Raw genomic sequence first — 16,163 nt, forward strand, 5'->3', positions numbered from 1 at the left:
CACTGTAGGTTAAATGAGGCGTACAACTCCTGCGGGACCCGCCGTGGTTGCTCAGTGGCTATGGTGTTAGACTGCTGAGCACGAGGGCGCGGGATCGGATCCCGGCCACGGCGGCCGCATTTCGATGGGGGCGAAATGTGAAAAAACCCGTGTACTTAGAATTAGGTGCACGTTAAAGAACCCCAGGTGGTCAAAATTTCCGGAGTCCCCCACTACGGCGTGCCTCATAATCAGAAAGTGGTTTTGTCACGTAAAACCCAATAATTTAATATTTTAATTTAACTACTGCGGGGACGGTAGAGTATCCGTCTCCCGTGCAGGAGGACCGTGGTTCAAATCGCGGTGCCGCGGAATTCTCCACCGGAAAATACAAAAAAAAACCGTGTGTTGAGAAAATTGCACAAACAGGCCTGGAGTGCGGCCTGATCCCGGCGACCAGAACCGGTAACGCACTCTCTCACCAGAGCAGGATTGGCCACCCTGGTGCAGTACTTGGCCACAACCTCCCATATGAATACAACAATCAAACCCCGGCCCTCAGTCCCCAGCAGCCGCGAAGCAACTGACCACGGCGGCGGTCAGATGTGTGACGCTGCAGAGGGTGCTAAGAATACCTGGCTCGGGACTGGCCGCCATTGGAATCTGAACCTGGCAACGTTTAACGTTGGAACGTTATCTAGTGAGGCGAGTCTAGCAGTGTTATTGGAGGAATTAGAGGGTAGTAAATGGGATATAATAGGGCTCAGTGAGGTTAGGAGGACAAAAGAAGCATATACAGTGCTAAAAAGCGGGCACGTACTGTGCTACCGGGGCTTAGCGGAGAGACGAGAACTAGGAGTCGGATTCCTGAATAATAAGGAAATAGCTGGTAACATACAGGAATTCTAGAGCATTAACGAGAGGGTGGCAGGTCTTGTTGTGAAACTTAATAAGAGGTACAAATTGAAGGTGGTACAAGTCTATGCCCCTACATGCAGTCATGATGACCAGGAAGTCGAAAGCTTTTATGAAGACGTGGAATCGGCGATGGGTAAAGTCAAAACAAAATACACTATACTGATGGGCGACTTCAATGCCAGGGTAGGCAAGAAGCAGGCTGTAGACAAGTTAGTGGGGGAATATGGCATAGGCTCTAGGAATAGCAGAGGAGAGTCATTAGTAGAGTTTGCAGAACAGAATAATATGCGGATAATGAATGCCTTTTTCCGCAAGCGGGTTAGTCGAAAGTGGGCGTGGAGGAGCCCGAATGATGAGACTAGAAATGAAATCGACTTCATGCTCTGCGCGAACCTTGGCATCATACAAGATGTAGACGTGCTCGGCAAGATACGCTGCAGTGACCATAGGATGGTAAGAACTCGAATTAGCCTAGACTTGAGGAGGGAACGGAAGAAACTGGTACACAAGAAGCCAATCAACGAGTTAGCGGTAAGAGGGAAACTAGAGGAATTCCGGATCAAGCTACAGAACAGGTATTCGGCTTTAACTCAGGAATCGGACCTTAGTGTTAAAGCAATAAACGACAATCTCATGGGCATCATTAAGGAGTGCGCAATAGAAGTCGGTGGTAACGCCGTTAGACAGGAAACCAGTAAGCTATCGCAGGAGACAAAAGATCTGATCCAGAAACGCCAATGTATGAAAGCCTCTAACCCTACAGCTAGAATAGAACTGGCAGAACTTTCTAAGTTAATCAACAAGCGCAAGACAGCGGACATCAGGAACTATAATATGGATAGAATTGAACAGGCTCTCAGGAACGGAGGAAGCCTAAAAACAGTGAAGAAACGAGGAATAGGCAAGAATCAGATGTGTGCGTTGAGAGACAAAGCCGGCAATATCGTTACTAATATGGATGAGATAGTTCAAGTGGCTGAGGAGTTCTACAGAGATTTATATAGTACCAGTGGCACCCACGACGATCGTGGAAGAGAGAATAGCCTAGAGGAATTCGAAATCCCGCAGGTAACGCCAGAAGAAGTAAAGAAAGCCTTAGGAGCTATGCAAAGGGGGCAGGCAGCTGGGGAGGATCAGGTAACAGCAGATTTGTTGAAGGATGGTGGTCAGATTGTTCTAGAGAAACTGGCCACCCTGTATACGCAATGCCTCATAACCTCGAGCGTACCGGAATCTTGGAAGAACGCTAACATAATCCTAATCCATAAGAAAGGGGACGCCAAAGACTTGAAAAATTATAGACCGATCAGCTTACTGTCCGTTGCCTACAAAGTATTTACTAAGGTAATCTCAAATAGAATCAGGAACACCTTAGACTTCTGTCAACCAAAGGATCAGGCAGGATTCCGTAAAGGCTACTCAACAATAGACCATATTCACACTATCAATCAGGTGATAGAAAAATGTGCAGAATATAATCAACCCTTATATATAGCTTTCGTTGATTACGAGAAAGCATTTGATTCAGTCGAAACCTCAGCAGTGGTGGAGGCATTACGGAATCAGGGTGTAGATGAGCCATATGTAAAAATACTGGAAGATATCTATAGCGGCTCGACAGCCACCGTAGTCCTCCACAATAAACCAACAAAATCCCAATAAAGAAAGGCGTCAGACAGGGAGATACGATCTCTCCGATGCTATTTACCGCATATTTACAGGAGGTATTCAGAGACCTGGAGTGGGAAGAATGGGGGATAAAAGTTGATGGAGAATACCTTAGCAACCTGCGATTCGCTGATGATATTGCCTTGCTTAGTAACTCAGGAGACCAATTGCAATGCATGCTCACTGACCTGGAGAGGCAAAGCAGAAGGGTGGGTCTGAAAATTAATCTGCAGAAAACTAAAGTAATGTTTAACAGTCTCGGAAGAGAACAGCAGTTTACGATAGGTAGCGAGGCACTGGAAGTGTAAGGGAATACATCTACTTAGGGCAGGTAGTGACCACGGATCCGGATCATGAGACTGAAATAACCAGAAGAATAAGAATGGGCTTGGGTGCGTTTGGCAGGCATTCTCAAATCATGAACAGCAGGTTGCCAATATCCCTCAAAAGGAAAGTGTATAACAGCTGTGTGTTACCAGTACTCACATATGGGGCAGAAACCTGGAGGCTTACGAAAAGGGTTCTGCTGAAATTGAGGACGACGCAACGAGCTATGGAAAGAAGAATGATGGGTGTAACGTTAAGGGATAAGAGCAGATTAGGTGAGGGAACAAACCCGGGTTAATGACATCTTAGTTGAAATCAAGAAAAAGAAATGGGCATGGGCCACACATGTAATGAGGAGGGAAGATAACGGATGGTCATTAAGGGTTACGGACTGGATTCCAAGGGAAGGGAAGCGTAGCAGGGGGCGGCAGAAAGTTAGGTGGGCGGATGAGATTAAGAAGTTTGCAGGGACAACATGGCCACAATTAGTACATGACTGGGGTAGTTGGAGAAGTATGGGAGAGGCCTTTGCCCTGCAGTGGGCGTAACTATGATGATGATGATGATGATTAAGAGCTGCAGAACCGTCGAATGATTCGACAAAGGATTCAACCGCGCATAATCTTACTGATAGGTTAGCGACGGTCTGTACTAAGACCTCCTGCTTTGTCTTTAAGTCGTCGAGAGCTGCCTTGAGCTCAACGTGACGGTGGTCAACGCTTTCAGAAAGTTTAGTGATAGCATCAAGTATTTGTTTGTTAGTAGGACCAGGGTTGAGTTCAACGTCACCGCAACACATTAAGAGCTTCGTAACAAATACGCATTCGCACAAGCACTGAAAGAGCACACTTGGGCACGATAGGAGCAGCAGGCAGACTTTGCTAGTCCGCTTACAATAGAGAGAGGGGGGTTTACTAACCTGCACAAAAAGCAAGATCGGGATTTTGAGCGACTGCATGGCTGCCGCTCCACCGTGCCCACTGAAGGGGCGTAGGATTTCCAGTGCTCTTATATCCTGCTGCGTCGCTGCAGTCGCCAGCAGTGTTGTCCACCCGCTGACCATGGAAGGGATGTGCCCTGTAAGGTAGAGCTGATGACATGAGGACGCATTATTGAAGATCGGGACCGTCAGCAACGCTGGTGATGGACAGCCGGTGATCGCTGGACCCGAAGGTTGTAGCCACGTGCCAGACCGAGCGATAAACTGCACAAAAAGCAAGATCGGGATTTTGAGCGGCTGCATGGCTTGTTTAAGCTTGTTTAAGCTTAAAGCTTGTTTGCAATTAACACCACACGCGACGTGTTACTTCGGCCGGGGCGCAGCAGATAAGGCACAAGCTGGATCACGATATTTTCCTTTATTTCCTTTATTTCGTTCTGGATAACTCAGAGGGAGCCTGTTCGAGGGCGCTGTTTTACGATCCGGGTGGGAGCGCAGTCACGTGGTATTCTCCATATTACGCGAGGTTTAATTATCAGTCAGAAAAACATTAGTACGCAATTAGTACGTCGCTGAAAATACCGCAGTTAGATGTCCCTTGGCTGTGCCTTCAAATGCCTCATTGACACTTTGATAATTAGGATAGTACATCTTGAGTTGTATAATTACAGTTACCTATTTAAATCTTAATAACGAAAAAATTACCGGCAGCTACTCCACTGTACTGTAAACAATATGCACTAGGGTTTCTTCGAGTAACGCATGGCTATTTTTTAAAATCTTGGTGCATGATAGTTAATTGGGACCTCCTATATATATTTATGACCTTTGCATACTACTGACGATGTTTCCATCCCTAATAAATGTTGTAAATTATTAGAAATGTTTTTTTTCATGAGTCATTAGCATTGACCGGAAAGAGAAGCAATACTGAGACACACAAGATTCACGTGCCATTGATTCACACCATTGATAAAAGACTGCAGAAGGGGTCACTGAAGTGTTTGGGGTTTTTTTCGTGGTTAAGAAATCACGCAAAGCAATTTGAAGTGTGGTGAACATACAGCAGCATATCAGTTCTCTAGGCATATGCTATCCATAAATTTAGAAATAATTTTTAATTGCCTGTCTCCATCTCTTTCCAAAATGTGATAACCTTTGGCCTGTGTGTATATCTAAATATATTGTGTGTGTGCATGCTGCTTATAGTGGAAATTTAAAACATTGTTGAATTGAGAAAATACGGATGAGGCAGCCGGCCGCTAGTGCTTTTAATGCGCGTGTTATGCTATTGTCAGGATATGCAAAAATAAAGCGAAACTATGAGTTAAAAGCCGTGCACGTCCGCGCCAACAATATGCAGAAAGCTATTAGCCCCAAGGAAATTTCAAGTGAAAAGGCCGAGTAAAGTGAAAAGAAACCTCAAATTATGTGTGTAAGAATGCTCTGGTAATGGCGCTTTAGGTGTGTGTGTGTGTGTGTGTGGGGGGGGGGTGATGTGGCGATGCCGAAGCGTGCTGCCCGCCAGGACAGCGAGGCGGAAAGAAATGCGAACTGTCCATGTGGCCCCGATCCCGCAAATTAGGAACGCTTCACCGGAGCAACGACCAGGTTTCAGAGGGTGCTTGTGGGAAACCAGTTTTGTGTGGCCTGTGTTGTGTGTGGCCGCTTGTGGTTTACGAGTGACCGCACAACCATTACGGCACTGCGGGACGTCGACTAACGCACAATCGCCTTGGCTACGGTGAAACAGTGTGTGCCCTTGGGGTGCGGTAAGGCGCGTGTCTGTTCTACGTGCCGGGATTCGTTAGCATAAGGAGTCGTGCCGCCCTGTTTGCAACAATACGTGGGTATGTATTGGTACATGGGTGCCTCATCATCTTCCGGGGCTTAACATTATGGAGGAGCCACTAGTCGCTCCTCGCCTTCCATTTATGTGCATACACACAGCTTCGCTGGTCATCCACCTTCACAGAGTGGAATGGCACTGAATATTTTGATGTAGCGCATACGCGCACTGCATGTTTAAAGGAGTGGATTCAATTTTGCTGCTGGCTTGCAGCGCTCTCGTGTTGTACTCGAATTCATGCGCGGTGTACTTGTACGACGACATACATACGACGACGACGTTTGTGCCGTTTACGTTCCGTGTAGCGACTGTGTTTTAATGGGGTAACCACCGAGACAGGCGAGAACACGTGGGCAAGACGAGCTAGCGCTGGACTTGCAAGGGAAGAGTTGTAAGTTCAGTGCTCGTTCTGAACACTTCTCTTGCGTACACGTCTTTTTGTTTCTCAAGCTTCCTGTTCACTAATTTGCACCAACTAGCCCAGCAAGAAATTCTGTTGTAAAAGCTAGGCTTGAACACGAGCGTGATCCCTTTACAAGAATATTGCAGAATGTTATCTAAGGTTTGGGGAATACCACATCACTAAGAATAAACGAGCGAATTGCGAAGAAAAAGCGTTTGTCCCCTAGACATGCCGGCATTGCGGAGTGGTGTCGAGTTTGCTTATGTTTCGACGCTGGCTGCCCGCGCGTTGAGGCAGTGGGCACGGACGCCCCATTTGGTGATCGCTGTAGCTGAAGCTATGTCGGACAGACTTTCTCGCTCCTGCGACGCTGGTGCTGAGTCGGTCATGCCGGATTAAACCTTTCTTGCCTCTTACGGCGCTCTACCTTCAAAAAAACATCACTGATTTCTCTGGGGGAGCAGTAATGGCCGTTGTAGAAGCCCGGCCTGCTCTCCTGGTGCAGTATCTTTACTCTTGGCAGGCTTTTCGTATGCTGCTGTCCGCTAGTTTTCAGGAGCACTTTTTGAGCGGTCCCCTTTGAGTACAATAAACGCACAGCGCCTTAGCATCTGCGGGTGAACGCCACTGCCTGATTTCACGCCGAGAGGATTACTGACTTTGCGTCTCACCCACGTTGGCTCAGGTTAGCTTAGGTTGAGGTCACCTTAGGTTAGGTTACGTTAGCGTAAAAGGCGTTAGGGTGGCGCGGCGTATTTTCACAGCGGTTACGCCGTGCGAATTTTTGTATTTGCGTCTCGGTCAGGTTACGTTATGTTAACGTTAGGTTAGGATAGGTTAGCGTAAGAGCAGTTAGGGTGGCGCGATGTATTCTCATAGCGGTTGCAGGGGCGTCGAGAGTGACCGGTGGCCTTTCAGCCACTTGCGTTCAAACGCGGTTGCTAAGGCTTCTAGATTTCTAAGACTTCTAGATTTTCAATATATGCGGCCCTGCCTCTACTACGGTCCCTACTGCTACCACGGAAACATCTGCGATGGTATTTCCAAGGTACATCGCCGTAAGGCGCGAGAAAGCTATGGTCCGGCACGACTGACTTAGCACGAGCGCCGCAGGTGCGAGACTGTCTCACACAGCCGTCGCTAAATGAGGTGTCAGCATAGGTCGGCGCACTCACTCACACTCACTCGCACTCACTTCAAAGGCGTGAGTGCGAGTGTGAGTGAGTGCCAGTGAGTGTGAGTGGAGGTGAGTGCGAGTGCGACTTTACCATACCTAACACTTGTACATCCTGCACTATGCTGGGATCGGCAGAAAGTATGAAATCAATTTCATTTCTTGTTTCACCATTAGGTCTTTTCCAGGTCCACTTTCTGTTGCTACGCTTCCTGAAGGTGTTCATTATTCGCAGCTTATTCCTTTCCGCGAATTCTACCAGCATTTCTCCTTTAGCGTTCCTAGAATAGACGCCGTAGTTGCCAATTGCTTGTTCACCAGCCTGCTTTTTTCCACTTTTGCATTGAAGTCGCCAATTACTACAGTATTCAGAGCTTGCACTTTTCGCATCGCTAATTCAACATCTTCGTAAAACTGTTTTATTTCTTCATCATCGTGACTGGAAGTTGGAACGCAGATTTGTACTACCTTTATTCTATACCTCCGATTTAGTTTTATTAACGACTACTGCTACCCTTTCATTAATGCTGTAGAACTCATCAATGTTGCTCGCTATGTCCTTATGGATTAGGAATCCTACCCCGTACTGCTTCTTATCTGGGAGTCCTCCATAGCAGAGGACATGGCCATTAGTCAGCACTCTGCAAGCCTCGCCAGTTCTTATAACCTCACTAAGGCCAGTGATATCCCAAACAATGCTTGATAGTGCCTCAAAGAGTCCTGCTAGGCTAGCTTCACTCGATAGGGTTCGGGTGTTAAACGATGCAAGGGTCAGCTTCCATTGGCGGCCTGTCCGGGCACAGAGATGCGGTTGCCCTTTGCGAATAACTACTGACCGAGGCCAGCAATTCCAAAGCTTGCTTTTTTCTGCCCTGACGAGACTGCTTGGCACGCGCCTTCGTAACACCACGGCTTACCACTGTCAGAATTGGGGGTTCAATCCCATCGCTCGTGATCCGTTGTCAAGATTGGAATCGGGCATGAATTAGAAGGTAGCTGGCCCATGCCGTCGTCCAACTTATCCACGCTGAGCACGTTAATGAAGGGAAGGACTGTTTCTCATCGAGAACGAGGAATATGGGTTTATTTACAGTATTTATATCAGTCTAACATGACTGTTTGAGAAAGTACGTCAGTCTAACACGACTACAGCGGTTTTTAAACACTCGGTCCTCTCCCGATACAAGGTGATGCGAACATCGTTTCGTCATCGCAAACTAGCCGCCTCCCCGCAGGACGGTCTACACACACAAATGCACACACGTTCGAATGTCCGGAGCCGACGTCAGAGAGGCCCCGTAGAACTCGGAGCCGTTCCGGGTGGCGCGTTGGGGAGTTTGGGAACAATAGTTGGCACGCCGAGCTCATTCCGTCACAACGGCGATGAGGCTAGAGGTTGGTGCCGGTTTCAGCACAAAGCCCGCTTCATCGAACGCATCCTAGCTGAAGCGACGGAGAGTGGGGGATGCCCGTATTGTTTCCCGACACAAAGTCGATTTAGCCACGCTGTGGCTAGAAGTTGGCGGCGACGCTCCCGGAATGTTGCCGCCATAGTTGTAACTGGGTGGCAAACTTGCACTGCAGCTGGCCGTTCTTAACAGTGCCGGAATGTTGCCGCCATAGTTGTAACTGGGTGGCAAACTTGCACTGCAGCTGGCCGTTCTTAACACAACCCACAGAGCAACGGCATGGTCAAGCGTCTCCACCGACAGCTGAAGGCATCATTGACCGCCACGCTCGACAGACAGCACTGGGTGGAAAGGTTAGCCCTAGTACTACTGGGGCTGTGAACAACCATCAAGGATGACGTCGGAGTTAGCACAGCGGAAATGCTCTATGGGTCATCAATCCGCCTTCCAGGCCAGTTTTTCGGCACCCAGTAAGGCACTCCGCCAGCGGCCGCGCAACACTTAGGGTGCATTCCTGGCTCGAGCAGCTTCGACAGCATCTCTCAAATCTCGGAAGCATCTCGGAAATGCTTGACTCGGTATGGCCTTACCTTTGCATCAGCGTACAAAAAAAAAAAAGAACAGTAGTCGTAACGGTCGTACCTGAAGGCAACTGCGGTAAAATGATCTGGTATTCTTGCGTTGTCTTATCGTTCAACCTGATGCCGTGACCAAGCTGGGCCGCTGTAACCGCCCCTGAGAAGCAACATATTCGGCGTCCGCACCGAACGGTAGCCGGAAGTGGAATCCCTAAGCAATCACGACGAGTGGGTTCTTCTTCTCTGTTATTTTCATATAAACAGTTTTTTTCGTTAATTATCGTACCGTTGACTGAACACCAGGATGACGCTTTGCTTAATGCTTTGTTACGCAGAAAGTTGGTCAGAAGCTGAACCTATTTCTTTATACAACATTGCGCAGAAATAATATTTACATCTTCACCGATGGCAATCATAATGTCATTTACATGCACTAAAAAAATCTAAGGTCCTAGTACGCTACCCTGAGGCATGCAGGAAGAGACACAGTCTGCAAGCAAACACCATTCATCTCCACAAATTGAGTTTGGTGCGTTAAGCATCAATCAAGTTTATGATATCTGTGGGTAATCCCATGAAATTAAGTTTGAAAGAAGTTTCTTCTGCGGAACTTTATCAAAAGCCTTAATGAAGTCAAGAAGCACTATATATATACTCGGCCTGATTTGTCTATTATGGTGCTAAATTATGAATATAGCACTTATTAGTTGAGTAACAACCACATGAATGAAACAGACAATGACAACAGGGAAGGCATAGCGAAAATTAATTGTTTATTTAACTCAAATTAAACAGACATACTATGCTTTCCCTGCTGTTATTGTCTGTTGGTTTCAATTGGTTGTGACTTTGGAAAACCGGGCCCCTCGGTTCCCTTTCTTCTTTTTCATGACATGCGAGGGTCCGGAAACTTTGCTGCCTTCAGGTATCATCATCATCAGCAGCAGCAGCCTGGTTACGCCCACTGCAGGGCAAAAGCCTCTCCCATACTTCTCCAACTACCCCGGTCATGTACTAATTGTGGCCACGTTGTCCCTGCAAACTTCTTAATCTCATCCGCCCACCTAGCTTTCTGCCGCCCCCTGCTACGCTTCCCTTCCCTTGGAATCCAGTCTGTAACCCTTAATGACCATCGGTTATCTTCCCTCCTCATTACATGTCCTGCCCATGCCCATTTCTTTTTCTTGATTTCAACTAAGATGTCATTAACTCGCGTTTGTTCCCTCACCCAATCTGCTCTTTTCTTATCTCTTAACGTTACACCTATCATTCTTCTTTCCATAGCTCGCTGCCTCGTCCTCAATTTGAGTAGAACCCTTTTCGTAAGCCTCCAGGTTTCTGCCCCGTAGGTGAGTACTTGTAAGACACAGCTGTTATACACTTTTCTCTTGAGGGATAGTGGCAACCTGCTGTTCATGATTTGCGAATGCCTGCCAAACGCACCCCAGCCCATTATTATTCTTCTGATTATTTCAGTCTCATGATCCGGATCCGTGTTCACTACCTGCCCTAAGTAGACGTATTCCCTTACCACTTCCAGTGTCTCGCTACCTATCGTAAACTGCTGTTCCCTTCCGAGACTGTTAAACATTACTTTAGTTTTCTGCGGATTCATTTTTAGACCCACCCTTCTGCCTTGCCTCTCCAGGTCAGTGAGCACGCATTGCAATTGGTCCGCTGAATTACTAAGCAAGGCAATGTCATCAGCGAATCGTAAATTACTAAGGTATTCTCCATTAACTTTTATCCCCAATTCTTCCCAATCCAGGTCTCTGAATACCTCCTGTAAACACGCTGTGAATATCATTGGAGAGATCGTACCTCCCTGTCTGACTCCTTTCTTCATTGGGATTTTGTTGCTTTCTTTATGGAGGACTACGGTGGCTGTGGAGCCGCTATAGATATATTTCAGTATTTTTACATATGGCTCATCTACACCCTGATTCCGTAATGCCTCCATGACTGCTGAGCTTTCGACTGAATCAAACGCTTTTTCGTAATCAATGAATGCTATATATAAGGGTTGGTTATATTCCGCACATTTCTCTATCACCTGATTGATAGTGTGAATATGGTCTATTGTTGAGTAGCCTTTACGGAATCCTGCCTGGTCCTTTGCTTGACAGAAGTCTAAGGTGTTCCTGATTCTACCTTTGAATAATGCCGGTCGACTCCCCGTTCTCAAGCTTTCAGAACGTGTATTCCTTGCCTCCGCTAAACGAATCTCCCAACAGATTCAATAAAACGGCGGCATTAAGTAATGTGACCGACTACACGCAAAGCCATGGTGGAAGGATCCTTCCGCCATGCGCAAAGCAGCCCAAAGCGTGTATGCAACAGGCAGTGGCGATTCGAGTGGGTAAAGGCGGTCACTGCTCTGTTCAATGGCGGGGTTGCAGTACTCGGCTTTCTTGACATGTTCGGAGAGCACGATTGATTCGGTTACACCTTGCGGTAGGTGAAAATGCGCAGTTGTTCCGGTGCTGTGCCTACCGCTTTGTGATATTTCCTCCTGATATGCTTGTGCAGTTTGGATCGTTCATTGCAACTTCTCCATTTATCTTCTTCATTGGAAGTTTGATCAGGGTGTGATACCTTTATGTTGCTGTCTGACACGTCTTCTGAAGAGCGTGCGCTGCAGGCAGCCGTGGAAGAGACTTAACATTCCGCGATATGTTCACGTAGTACGTGTTGAATTGTGTGTGTTGGTCCCACAATTGTCCGGTATGGGACTTCCCGTTGAAACCATCCATCGGACATCCATAGGACTAAAGTTTTGGGATTTGTTCAGATCGCAGAACTTGAATCCTCTGGATGTTCGAGGGTTGTTTTAAATAAGATGTCTCGAAATTAATGTCCCCGTGTTATCCGTTGGACGTCCTAACTTGGACTTGGACGTTCAGATCTCATTGGCATGTCCAAAGTATATTAATGGTCGAATGAGTAGACAGCTCTCTACTTAACATACCGTATTAGGTAAGTATGTTTAAACAGCGGTTTGCTACTGTAGCGAACAAGCATTTCAACCACACGCCGCACCGATTGATGCCCCTGTCAAACGGGCACTTTCATTCATAGCCGAGCCAGATCCTGATAGAGTACGGCTACAGAGATATTTCCGATCGCGATTTCGCTCGATCCGGATTCATTCAATCGTGATAGAGCTTCTTGATGGGGATCGTAGACGTCAATCGCCTGCATTCTCAGTGCTCAGTGAGCTCAACCAAATATATGCTCATGTCTCTTCATGGCAAGGCTGTAGATGCATTGATTAAACGAGCGAACGATTTAATTATTCTCGTAGTTTGTGGTCGAGACGTGTCCGAGGGGTAAACAAAAATTAAATTAAATTATGGGGTTTTACGTGCCAAAACCACTTTCTGATTATGAGGCACGCCGTAGTGGAGGACTTCGGAAATTTCGACCACCTAAGGTTCTTTAATGTGCACCTAAATCTAAGTACACGGGTGTTTTCGCATTTCTCCCCCATCGAAATGCGGCCGCCGTTGCCGGAATTCGATCCCGCGACCTCGTGCTCAGCAGCCCAACACCATAGCCACTGAGCAACCACGGCGGGTGAGGGGTAAACATATATCGCCGAATCGCACGTTCGGCCAACATTTCAAAGCGTTTTTTTTTTCAGCCTTCTATGGGATAACGATCAAGGTGCTGCTCGCCGCAGGCGAAGACCTTCTCGACCTACCGCTTATGAGTAGCTTTTGGCAGCGGAGTCACGTACTCGGGCAAATCCGTCGCAGCAGATCCCATGGTAGCTGGGGCGCTAAGGAAATATTTTGTTCACCAGCTTGTTTCACAGGTCTCGCACGTCGATTTACGCACGGCCCGTGACGTTACGCTTTTAAGAAATGGGGAGGTCCGTCGCTGTTGAGAAAATTGTCTCGTTTCGGTCGTAACCCAAGCGGCTGGCGTTGGCAGATTTAGGAAGCTGAAACAACGCCATCTGGCCTAGTATTTTCGGGCGCATAAAGTGCTTTAAACGTTTGCTTACTAACTAAACTAACAAGCACGGTGGGACGTGCGCACAGGCAAACACGAACACATCCCACTCAATGGCCGCGCACAATCGCTATCCTATCGGAACGCTGGCGTGATGAAGAGTGGCAACAGAGGCGAGCGAATTCCGCTTCGTGTTGCCTCTCCGTTCAACGTGAATCAGGCGCTCGAAAGCACAGCGCCCACGAAACCATCAGCTATCTCCAAGCCATTACCTCCAAGATAGGACGCGCGCTACCCTGGCCCCCCTCGCCCCTCCTAGCACGCGCACATCGCCGCGCTCCCCCCTTGCACATGGGAGAACTTGGCCCCCCCGCCTTCCACCCCTGCGCGCGCGTGAAGATGCCGCCGCACGAAGTCAACATCCTTTTCGGCTCAAGGCTGTTTCACATGCTGCGACTGAAACGACGAAAATCGGTGCAGTCGCACGCGTCGCAATGCGATTTTTAGAGGGCCCATTTCACATTATTGCAATTTCAACAATGCGACTGGTGCAACGCCCAGAGTTGCTTACTGCCAGGTTTCGTGGCACACGCTGCATAATTATTTTATTGTAATTAATAAAACGTTTACATTATAATATTGAGTTTTCTTGATTAGGAGCAAATAATATGCACGTATAGTAATTTAAAAACGTGTTAAGATTTGTGTTGGAGTGCGCAACGGCGGTTTCTGAAGCTCTGTGTGACATGGCGCACGTAAACAGCTGTTCGCAGGTGGTTCAGCGCTGTGTGTTCTATGTGTTCCTTCTATGACCGTTTCGTTTTGCCTGCGCTACAACAATCTACAAGATGACCTATCAACAAGTTTATATAGCTACCCTCACCGCATATGCAGTATTCGGAATTCGGCTGCCACGAAGTCATGGCAACCCCACAAGATCCTCACGCTACCCATGCTCGGCGTCAGCTTCTGGAGAAATGATGTGTGCATATTGCTCGTGATCGCGCATATGCGCTGCCTGCTCCTAGCCATATTCTTACGCCAAACGCAACAACAAGCACCAACCCGAAAGTCCGCATGTGCCCATGAACGAAGCCGCAAATGATCTGTGTGATTACTGGACGTGGAATAAAAATTGTGTTGGGAAATTCAACCTTAGCGCCAGCCTGGTTCGTCCATCGCCGTGCGTGTGCTGTGAATATATATATGGGAGTCATCTCTAAATTGTTCTAAAGGCGCAAAAGCCGACGTATCAAGCCTTTTGAGCAGTTACCGTCACTTTTGTAGAAACCTGTACGTTGTAACATAGCATTCTAAAGGACACGCTTCTCGTCCATTTTGTTGTCCTGTGTTTCGCGCTGGTAATGTACTCTGAACTTCTAGCAGGAAGATCATATCAATGCGCGCTATCCATAATGCAGGATCGTAGGTCCACGGCAGGCGCACTTGCCGTAGGTTTTTCAGGTTTCTGCTCAGCATCGCACGTCGCTCACGGTTGGCCTGTTTTGTGGAAAGAAATATTATTATTATATTATTAATGTTATTAGATATTATAATTTCTTCACTGTAATTTATAACAATAATCCGGATTTCTTAAGCTAGTCATGCCTTTAACCTGTATTAGATCAACATTGTTACGACATGCTTATGGGAGTCACTTCAAACTAGATTGCTCAGCCGAAGAAAGTACAAATGAAAGCCTCAATGTTTATTTCAATTTGGTATTCTTAAACAGATTATATTGGCAGAATATTCTGCTTGCAATTCCTACATATTATATGTTCAGATCTGGAAAAACTTATTCCTTTTCTTGCTGTCGAAAGGCTGCTTCAATGTCGATAGCAAGCTCTAATTATTCATTTCGAAAGTGTTAAGCAATGACTATATCTCTAAGCTTATCAATGGGTTTTTGTTCCACGAACATAATTAAGTTTTCTTTCTCCCTCTCATTGACAGCCATGGAATGAAACTGTTCACTTTCATAACCATGTGCTTACAAGTCGCGTGTCAATCTCCTGCTTTTCCTGACAATCTTGTGTAATGTGCAGGCCCAGACAGTTTCTGGTGAATCCATGCAAGTGTGCAGGGTGTAATTTGCACTACAAGTGCTGCTTTAATTGCTTTCAGTTCAGCTTTTCTAGGTGTAGGATGACCTGGAATTGTACTCGCTTATATGGGGATTAATTTTATGTAGTGTCATACTACTGTTACACTGCTATTGCCACATCAGTGTACTATACGTGCCTGATGTTTGCTTGCGTCTTCATGATTAGCAACCTCCTCTGTGTGTTTGGCAGTTGCATATAGTCTCCTGGCCTAACTGTTTGCCCCCATATTGCACGGTATGGGCCGGCTGTGTTTCAAGTTCAGGTGCTCCCGAGGTTGTTTTGAAGGGAAGGGTAGTCGTCTTTGCATCTCATAGGCTAGCTGGCATAGTATCTTGGGAGCAGGTTCTGAGCTCTTGAGGCAAAAAAATTGTGCTGCAGGCTGCAACTCTACTCTGTCTAGGTGCTTGTTCGTTTGCTCTTTTTCATAGAAGTCTTCAAGCATGGTAAAGTCGGAAAGACCTGTTATTACCCGATGCCTGTATTCGATGAGTTGTCTTTTTTGTGCGCTGCTGCTAATTCATACCGTACAATACTTTGGACACAAGCACAGCATCTGAGATTTTCCGTAGTATCCACTTGTCCACCCCCCATGATTTCAAGATTATTCTTTTCACCAGGTGTAGGATTTGCGTCCAGGCATGGCATAATTGTTTCACCCACGTGCTGGCTCTGCCGTCATGGGCTTACACTAGCTGAGGATTTGTGGATGTTGACTTGCGGATATGTTTGTCCAGCTAGTGGAGCACAATGTGTAATCTGGGATAGTTCTTGGTTCTAGTCTTTTTTCCAAAGTCGATGTAAGCTGTCTTATTAGAAATCGAGAGGCCAGACTGGCCAAGAAAATCTGCAATGT

The sequence above is a fragment of the Dermacentor albipictus genome, chromosome 1 (assembly GCF_038994185.2).
Source record: "Dermacentor albipictus isolate Rhodes 1998 colony chromosome 1, USDA_Dalb.pri_finalv2, whole genome shotgun sequence".
Classification (NCBI taxonomy): domain Eukaryota; kingdom Metazoa; phylum Arthropoda; class Arachnida; order Ixodida; family Ixodidae; genus Dermacentor; species Dermacentor albipictus.